Consider the following 9,593-nt stretch of genomic DNA (forward strand, 5'->3'; position numbering starts at 1 on the left):
ATCTTTTGAATAAACAGATGAGTAAATACAATGATTTAATTGTTCTTTACCATTAATACTCAAACATACATTCACATTTACACTTATTTATTTAAACCACTTTGTTTCTTTTGTGTGTGCTTACAATGTCTTTATACTTTAGGAATTTTAGATGTCTCCCATTCATTATATTTTTTACTCTAAATAGTGTGATATTGGATACATATTTCCACATGTATTTTAAATTTTGAATTATGAGCTCATCATTTCAAACATTTTCTTCTGTGGGGGTTCTGTGAATTCTGTGGACTATGGAAGCATCCATAATAGGTTGTTTCCTAGTTGCCTCTGTCAAATTGATGCTAACTTTGTGGTACCAGACCAATTTTATTTCATATAAAAATTGGGGTCTGACACCCTGGTAGAGTTCAGACTTGAGTCTCTGTTTTTTTTTTTTTTTTTTTTTTTTTGCAGTTGAATCATTTTCCCTCTGTGGTCTGGAAGGAGGTATTACTTCTTTGCTTTCTTTAGGCCAGGGAGTGAAGTTTTTCTAAGTAGGCACATTTTCCAGCCTCCTGGCTTTATCCAGGGAGCATATTTTCAGCTGCCCTGCACACACAGGGCTGGAAGCTGATGTCCATCCTACACAGACATTAAGACCCCAATGGTATATTCTGCCCATTTTCCTTCACGAATCCTGTCATCTCAGCAGCTCCCTTCTACCATGTGTTCCATCTTTCTTCCGGAAAATGCAGTTAGTTCCATTTTGATTTTCATACTTGGCTACATATTTTTATTTCTTTCAAAATATATATTTTGTGTAATGTATTTATGTTTTTGAAGTGGAAGGTGGCTTCCTGTAGTTCAGTATAATCTGGATTAGAAATCTCTGACTTCATTTAAGAAAATACCTAGGATAACATCCTAGGCTCAGAGGACAACAATTATGGTAGTGGTGGTGGTATAAATGTGCTGTATCATTTGGGAATGCGGTGAGACTAAAAAGGCAATTAGTATTGGGAAACAGGTCCAACTGTCCAAAAAGAAGTCATAGATGGTATATGTATTTCCTACGATTGCTATAACAAATTATCACAAACTTGGCCATTTTAAACAACACATATTTATTCTCTTACAATTGTGAAGGCCAGAAGTCAAAGATCAGTATCCCTGAGCTGAAATCAAGGTGTTATCAGGTCCATACTCCTTCCAGCAACTCTAGGGGAGAATCCATTCCTTACCTCTTCCAGCTTGGGGATGTCGGTATTCCTTGGCTTAGGGCTCCATAACTCCAACCTTCAAGGGCAGAATCTTCAAATTTCCCTCTGCTGTCTTCACATTACCTTCTTTGGGTGTCAAATATCCCCCTGCCTCTCTCTTATAAGGGTACATGTGATAGCATTTAGGGCCCACTGGATAATTTAGGATAATCTCCTCATCTCAAGATCCTTAACTGTTCAATCGCATCTGTAAAGACACCTCCCCCCCTTTTTTTTTCTATACAAGGGTAAATTCACAGACTTCAGAGGTTGGAATGTGAATATCTTCTAGGGAACTGACCACAACCTACCACAGATTAGTATAAATAGGAAAAGTCATCCATTTTTTACCAGCATCCTATGGCCACAATTTCAGAGGGAAAAAGCAAGACTCACAGAGAGCAGGTAAGCCAAGACCAGGAGAACTGATTTATATAGAGGGAGCTGAAAAGAAGTTGAGCCAAATCACAATAGGAAGTACACATCAGGGAGAAGCTAGTTTGAGATGGTTCTGTTCCATGGGAAATTCCAGGGAGAAGACTAGTACAAGGAAGATGGCAGATCTTTGACACTCTCAATTCCCCACCACTCAATTGAATTTTAGGCGACAGTTTTCACTTTGGAATTAAAACAGTTCATGATGGCTATGAATGACTAATGGAATAAAACTGCAAACTTGTTATGTCATGCTCTCGTTCTTCAGTAATACCAGAAGCACAAGGAGTAGGTGGCTCCTGAGGAATGGGGTCAGACAGAGATCAATAGATTCATTTCCAGTTCACCAAGGTCAACCAAAGGTCAACAAAACTACCTCAAGATAAAAAGAGACATTTTCTGCAGGAAGAGTATATTTCCTAAATTTGGGGAGGCCGAGTGGGATGGTCTACAAGGGGGTCACATAAAAAGAAGGGTGGGTTTGCACAAAGTTCAATAAACTAAAAAGTTCATTCTGGTCAAAAGAAATCATTAGAGGTCACTCATATCAAGTCAGAGTCTAACTGAATGCTGTTTTCTCTTCAAAATTAAACACAACAGGGATGTTCTCTGAAGACAGAAGAGGTCAGAGCAAAGAAGCATTTTTCCACAAATGGATTAAAGATTCCTGCGATTCAACATAAAGAGGAGACAAGCTACCTTTTAGACATGAGGATCCAAATAATTGGTCCACTTTCTTCTGACAGTGAAACAATAGTGGAGAGTCAGGCAGTCTAGGACTTTGATCCAAAATGATGGAAACTTCCAACTCAACCTGATCCCTGAATACATGCTACCCCTTAGAGAGTCATAAGGTTAGCAGAGCTCATTTGTCTTAAATGCAAATAAACCCCAAAAGAGAAAACATACTGGTCATTCACTGAGCTCATTGTTATCTTCCATGAACTAATCCCCCTGCCTTTCTGTGCTCCAGTTCTCAGGGTTGGTGTAGAAACTTTTGCTCAGAGTGCATGTGAGGCTCTTAGGAGAGAGTGGAGGGGCATTGAGACTCGGGGCACCAAGAAGGGGAAATCTAAGATGATGCTAGAGCTGTGAACTTTGGTCCTCCTCAGAGAAGGGAAAGGAAACTAGCAAGTACTTCTTTGCAATCACTGCTTTGCATATTAGGAGTGTATCTTATTGAAACTTTTTCAACAACCCTATGGATTGGAGGACTGTCTCCTGTTACAAAGGTAAGAGAGTGCCTCAGGAGGACACTGTTTAGGGGTAGGGACAGGACAAAAAGTCCACCCTGGATTTCTTTGTCTTTCTCTATTGTCAGCAGCATTCTAGGGGCCCTGAGGGGTGGGGTTGGAAAACAACAGAAGAGTGATGTCCACACATTCCTTATTCCCATTTTAGTTGCCTTAGTTCTGGAGAAAAGAGGTAGTGAAAATTCTCTTCTGCACTCCTGGGCTGTCTTCCAGGTGGGTACAGACGCGTCCCTCCCTCGGACTCTCCTAGCATCTTCACCCTAGCACGATGACTTTACATTTAGTTGCTCCTGTTCGAATTGCCCCCATTGGGCTTCTTGAGAGCAGGAACTGTGTCTTCTTTGGGGAGCTTATCTGGTGCCCTGCGTTGGGCTGGTTATAAATAAATGGCACAGAAACTACACGCAGTCTTCGTGCAGAGTGAGGGTATCCTTCTGGCATTATATGGATCTAGGGAGCAGTTATAAAGCACCATTTGTGCTCAGGCCCCCTGCAAAGCACTCACACATACTTTTCACTCAGTAATTCTCAAACAGGTCTGAGATACCATGATTATTCTAAATTCCACAGACAAAGAAACTGAGGCTCAACAAGGTAAAAGGACTTGCCTGAGGTCACAGGGCAATGAAGGGTGTCAGGATTATGCTTCCCTCACACCACATTTACCAACTGCCCCGCCATAGACACAGCTCTCCATGGGGACCAACGGGAGGAAACATGGCCTTTGCACAAAGGGAGCTTAAATAAAAGAAGACAAAGAGAAATATCTAGGGATACTTTAAAAAGCAGCATGTTTGATGTGAAGGGAAAAGGCCAACTGACCACGAGGCTGGGGAAACAGGAAGATTAGGACTGACCCCGCGGAAGTGGGGTTAACCAGATAAGGCCAGGTTTCCTAAAGGAGGTGACATTTGATCTAGCATAGCCCGCGGGTCTGCAATGCAGAACGGGCTCGCTGAAGAGCGAGCTATGCTCACTGGGAAGTGGGTGTAATTAAGTCCTTCCCCAGCAGCTGCAGAGCTTGAGGTTCTGGGGCTGCGCTGGTGTATTTCTAGTGCCCCCCTGTGCACAAAGGAAGAAGTGGAGCACTTTCCAGGGTAAAGGGGGGAAGCACTGCAGCTACCTGCGCCCTCCACCAGGAGCATGCATTTCACCACTGACTTCCCCAAAGCAAAATTTTGAAAGGGATACTATAGTCTAAGTAACACATAACTAAGCAGGTGTCCCGGCCCCGAAGGAGACTTTTTCCCTTCTCACTTCCCACTACAGTGAGGGCCTTTGGTCCTGGGCACAATCTACTGGATCTCAAGAGATCCTCAGAAGGCGTGCTCTAGACAAGGAGGAGCTGAGAATCCCTCCAGAGGAAGAAGAAGAAGGGTTTCGCTCCCTGGCCAGGGCTCTGTAGAAGGCCTGCCCAGTCTAGGTGAAAGAGCCCCCGGGCTAGAAAGCATGGGCTCAGGATGTCAGTTTTTGCCTAGCTTTGTGTTATTGGGCAATTTTTTTCTTTGGATTTTAGTTTCTTCATCTGCAAGGTAAGTACTGGATCATATTGGAGTTGACCTGCATGTCAAGTGTTCATTGCCCCCTGCCAGGTCCTTCCTCAGCTCTGCAGAACAGTGGGAATTTGCTCACCTCCTCTCCCTGACTGCTCCTCCTTCTTGCTTTTCCCTTAGAGTCAGTTGTAAAGAATTTAGAAAGTTTAGTGAGTTAGATAGTTTGTTTAGATTAGAAAACTGAAGGAGACATTTACTGAGGTTCCTCTGGCTCCAGCCTTAGATTCCATGTAAGAATATTCTGCTCCTATGCAGAAGGTGAGCAGTACTTTTGTTCCTTTAGTTTAATTCAACTGACGTATATTTATTTAGTGGTCATTCTATGCCAAGCGAAGTACTGTCTAACTCACCACTACCCCACCCCAACCAAACGAACCATCTGGAGAAGACATCCACTTGCATCTTAGTTAACTGTAATACAGAATTGTATCTTTGCTGTGCTTACATCTCTGTTAAGAATACCCATGCATGAGGACAGGAACTGGACAGAAATAAAAAACACAAAAACAAGACAAGAGTTGATTTAATAGGGTGTTGGGAAAGGTGGGAGTGGGTGGTTTGTATTGCTGTAATGTTGTCTATGCAAACACACGTATAGACTATGAAAAGTACGTATAGACAGAATGAGTACATTAGACACAGGGTACCACAAAACAGGGGGCAGCGCGCAGTCACTTTCATGATGTATCCGGAAGGTCTTGATAAGGATGTCACTTTAATATCATTGAAGGAGGAAGTTCATGCACCCCGTGAAGCAAGCTATGGAATAAAAAATTAATAAATAGATTCATTCATTTAGTCAGTCAGTCATTCACAGCTGAGGATACACAGATAATTAACACACAGTCCATGCCCTGAAGGAAAACAAAGGGAGAACAAGCAGGAAAAAGTCCAGAAATGTTCTTTATCAGATGAGCACACACCCAAGAGAAGACTTTTCTTAATTAGCAATTACTGATAACTTCACATCTTCACAGCTCACTGTTTATAAGCAATCTGTCAGTTATAAGGGGTAGTATGATTATTAATATCAGTACTTACTCTCTGTCCATAGGGCTTTTGGGGAGAAGTGCGAGGGAGAAAAGAGAGTGAGGATGTGGCAGGGAAGATGTATTTTAAATGGAGGTCTGGATTAGAATTCTATCCACAGAAAAACAAAGAAATCAAAACCTCTAAAATAGAGTTTGTGGAAATTTAAAAAGAATCCTCGGGGCGCCTGGGTGGCTCAGTTGGTTGAGCGACTGCCTTCGGCTCAGGTCATGATCCTGGAGTCCTGGGATCGAGTCCCACATCGGGCTCCCTGCTCAGCGAGGAGTCTGCTTCTCCGTCTGACCCTCTTCCCTCTCATGCTCTCTATCTCTCATTCTCTCTCTCTCTCTCAAATAAATAAATAAAATCTTAAAAAAAAAAAAAAGAATCCTCAACATATGAATTAACACTAAACTCATCCACTGATACTTATAGCCTCCCTCAGGCTGCCATACCCGTGGCAGTCTACGTAAGGAGGGTATGTTTTGTTTGACTTACATTTCTTTCTCCCCCAGCGGAAACTGCAGGCTGGTCCTCCCTGTTCCCTCTTGTGCTTTGCTGACACAGGCAGGTTTCACCCAGCAGGCTGGATGCAGGTGAAATCTCATCACCGCCTTTCCACATACACTCCTTATTCGCCTGTGATACAGAAGCAAGACCAACCGGAGGGGAAGAAGCTGAGGTTTCTAGCTACGTAGAGAGCTGGGGATTCAGGCAGTGCCCTCTCCTTGTCACCTAGTGAAATGTCAGGACAGCCTGGGGAAACACAAACCCCAACCCTGTCTGCATTACCTGCCCTTGTCACCACTACACAGAGGAGAGCCTGCTGACCCTTGCAAAGAGGGACAGCCTATTGCTGGCTAGCTACATTCTGCCTCGGAGTCAGGACAGGGCCTTGGCTAGATGCACTTTTGGGTTCCTGGCCTATTCCCTTCTTGCTTTCCTACTGGCTGACAAGTGAATTAGCTCATCAAAAGAACAAAGAAAACCCCCAAACTTTATCCCATTACCACCATTATCACCAAAATGTTCTAATCACCAAAGAAATCTAGGCTTGAGTTCATGTGAATAAAATAATCCCCTTTGCCCTCATCTACTCACCCCACCCTAACAGAAAGCAATCCTATTAAAAAAAAAAAAAAAAAGTCTGTCCTATAAGAAACGCTATGGGGAGTCTATGGATCTTTTTGTTTATGTGGGTCTTCCGAAACAAGTTGCCATCTTTAATATTCTCTACTCAAGCTCAATTCAAAAGCAGTCTCTATAACTAAAATGAACGAGGAAATCAATTTAACAAAAATCAGACTTTTTTCTTTTAGTGAATGTATTGAGGCTAAAATAAAACAAATTAAAAACAAAACAACAACAAAAAAAGTCTCTGCAGGAGAAAGTACATCAGAGAAGGCCCTGCGTATTTCTATTCATTTCATTTGTTAAATGATTATACCTCCCCATTAAAACCAAGCATGGGGAAATGAATGAGGGACAGATGCTGGGGCTGTGAAGGGTTAAAGACCTTTTTCTTTGTCAACAGGATGCTCTGGGGATGTGAGAAGAACCCTGGTCAATAGACAGATATATTGACTTGTTATTATTTAAAGTTGTTTAACCAGGTAGAGATAAACGAAAGCTTTCAGCAGCTGAACTATCACACAAATCACAATTAAGGTGGCATATGTGTTTGGAAGACGTAAAATCAATTCCCGCGAAGATAATGTTTTAGTCTCTATTTGAACTTGAAAACAGAAGTAAATTTTCAGCAGCAACAGCTGGGCTTGTTCCATCCAGGAGGCTCTCTATTAACTGTACAAGAAGGGCCTTTATTACCTCTTCTAATGGTTTTCCTCTATGGTTTAATCTTCATCAAAAAAGCCAAATTGATTGCCGTGGTGCTGTTTACTGATGTGGTGTTCAGGGCAGTGGCAGCTGGGTGCTCACCCACCCCAGTATTTGGACATCCCTCTGCTCTGTGGGTGCTATTTAATGTTTGTGGAGAGAACAATGGAGCCCTGTGAGCGACTGGTTGGACTAGGTGGGGGAGAGAGGATTAGGCGTCCTTCTTAGCTTTCACTCCCTAGGGTGGCCTTCCCTGGGCTTGCCTGGGTGGGAGAGTCTGTGTACAGGAAAGCAAGGCATTTATTCATTTAAAACAATCTCTGTGATTCCATCAGCCTTCAAAGTTTCTCCCAGTGGGATGGGACCTCTGAGGACTGCACCTCACCCCTGAACATTTTAATCATATGAACTCGTGCATATGTTCGTGTGGTCCTCCTAATTCTCTCCTATGCTCCCAGGAGGCAGGGACCACATTTAATGCCACTAGATTTTTTTTAAAGATTTTATTTATTTATTTATTTATTTATTTATTTATTTATTTATATTATGTTATGTTAGTCCCCTTACATGACATCATTAGTTTTTGATGGAGTGTTCCATGATTCATTGTTTGTGCATAACACCCAGTGCTCCACGCAGAACGTGCCCTCTTTAATACCCATCACCAGGCTGACCCATCCCCCCAACCCCCTCCCCTCTAGAACCCTCAGTTTGTTTCTCAGAGTCCATCATCTCTCCTGGTTCATCTGCTGCCCCTCTGATTTCCCCCCTTCATTTTTCCCTTCCTGCTATCTTCTTCTTTTTTTTTTTTCTTTCAACATATAATGTATTATTTGTTTCAGAGGTACAGGTCTGTGATTCAACAGTCTTACACAATTCACAGAGCTCACCATAGCAAAGATTTTATTTATTTATTTGACACAGAGAGAGACAGTGAGAGAGGGAACACAAGCAGGGGGAGTGGAAGAGGGAGAAGCAGGCCTCCCACTGAGCAGGGAGCCCAAAGCAGGTCTCGATCCTAGGACCCTGGGATCATGACCTGAGCCAAAGGCAGACGCTTAACAACTGAGCTACCCAGGCGCCCCAATGCCACTAGATCTTTGATTGGACTTAGTACGGTGCCAGCACACTGTAGATGCTTTTAAAAGGGGGCGTGACCAGGACGTCTGGGTGGCTAAGTCATTTGGGCGTCTGCCTTCCGCTCAGGTTGTGATCCCAGGGTCCTGGGATCAAGTCCTGTATCAGGCTCCCTGAGCCTGCTTTTCCATCTGCCTGCCGCTCCCCCTGCTTGTGCTCTCTCTCTCTCTGACAAATAAATAAATAAAATCTTAAAAATAAATAAATAAATAAAATAAAAGGGGGGCGTGGGTATTGGGAATCCACTGGTTCAAAGGCTGAAATCCAATCTACTTCCTCCCTGCATTGCCCCTTTCAGTCTTTATTCATGATAGTCCATGAGAAGTGAGGCCAGTTGAATGTCCTATTCCTGTTGAGTTTTCACTATCCTTTAGTTAAGATACAAAGGTGCTGTGAAAGCTGAATGGAAATGCAGGTGGAGCAAGTGTTGCCCTTTGGGGGTCACGGGGCTTGCCTGTGACCAAGAAGAAAAATCCATTGAGGAAATAGAAGTTTGACTTCCCCTGAGCAGGAGGGAGGGTACAAGGACACTGTGATTCTAGAGTGACAACAGAAGCAGATCAGGGAAGGAAGGATGACCAGTAAAGGACTTGTCACCAGGGAACCCGGACTCTAGTTCTCATCCAGGTGCTAACTAGTTGGGAGACCTAGGGCAAGTCATTGGCCTCGGTGTTGTGGATGCTTCTTCAGAAAAGTATGAATGGTGGGACCCAAGCTTCTTAAAACATGAACACTTATAAAAATATAAGCTTAGTATTACCATTGAAGGCAGACAAAACAAGCACAAAAAAAAAAGAAAAAAAAATGTCACAATAGCCCTGAATCCACATTCAGGCCTATTTCCTTTTAGACGAGAAGTAGTGTAGACGAAAAACTACTTTTTTCTCAATATCTTTTACATCTGTAAGTTCCTTTCCAACCCATGACCACCTCCTACATCAGACACTCATGATCACAAATATGGACCACACAGAGCTCTCTGCCTTCCCGACTTCCTGCCCTACTGGTGCCGATGTTCTTTCTTTCACTCTGTCCAGTGTATTTCTACCGGGTCTCTGCTCACAGGATCATTTTGATCGTGTTTTTTTCTCAGCGCAAAATCCATAGATGCA

This window comes from Callorhinus ursinus, unplaced genomic scaffold, assembly GCF_003265705.2.
Source record: "Callorhinus ursinus isolate GAN/ISIS: 27379988/994484 unplaced genomic scaffold, GSC_fseal_2.0 scaffold19, whole genome shotgun sequence".
NCBI classification, from domain to species: Eukaryota; Metazoa; Chordata; class Mammalia; order Carnivora; family Otariidae; genus Callorhinus; species Callorhinus ursinus.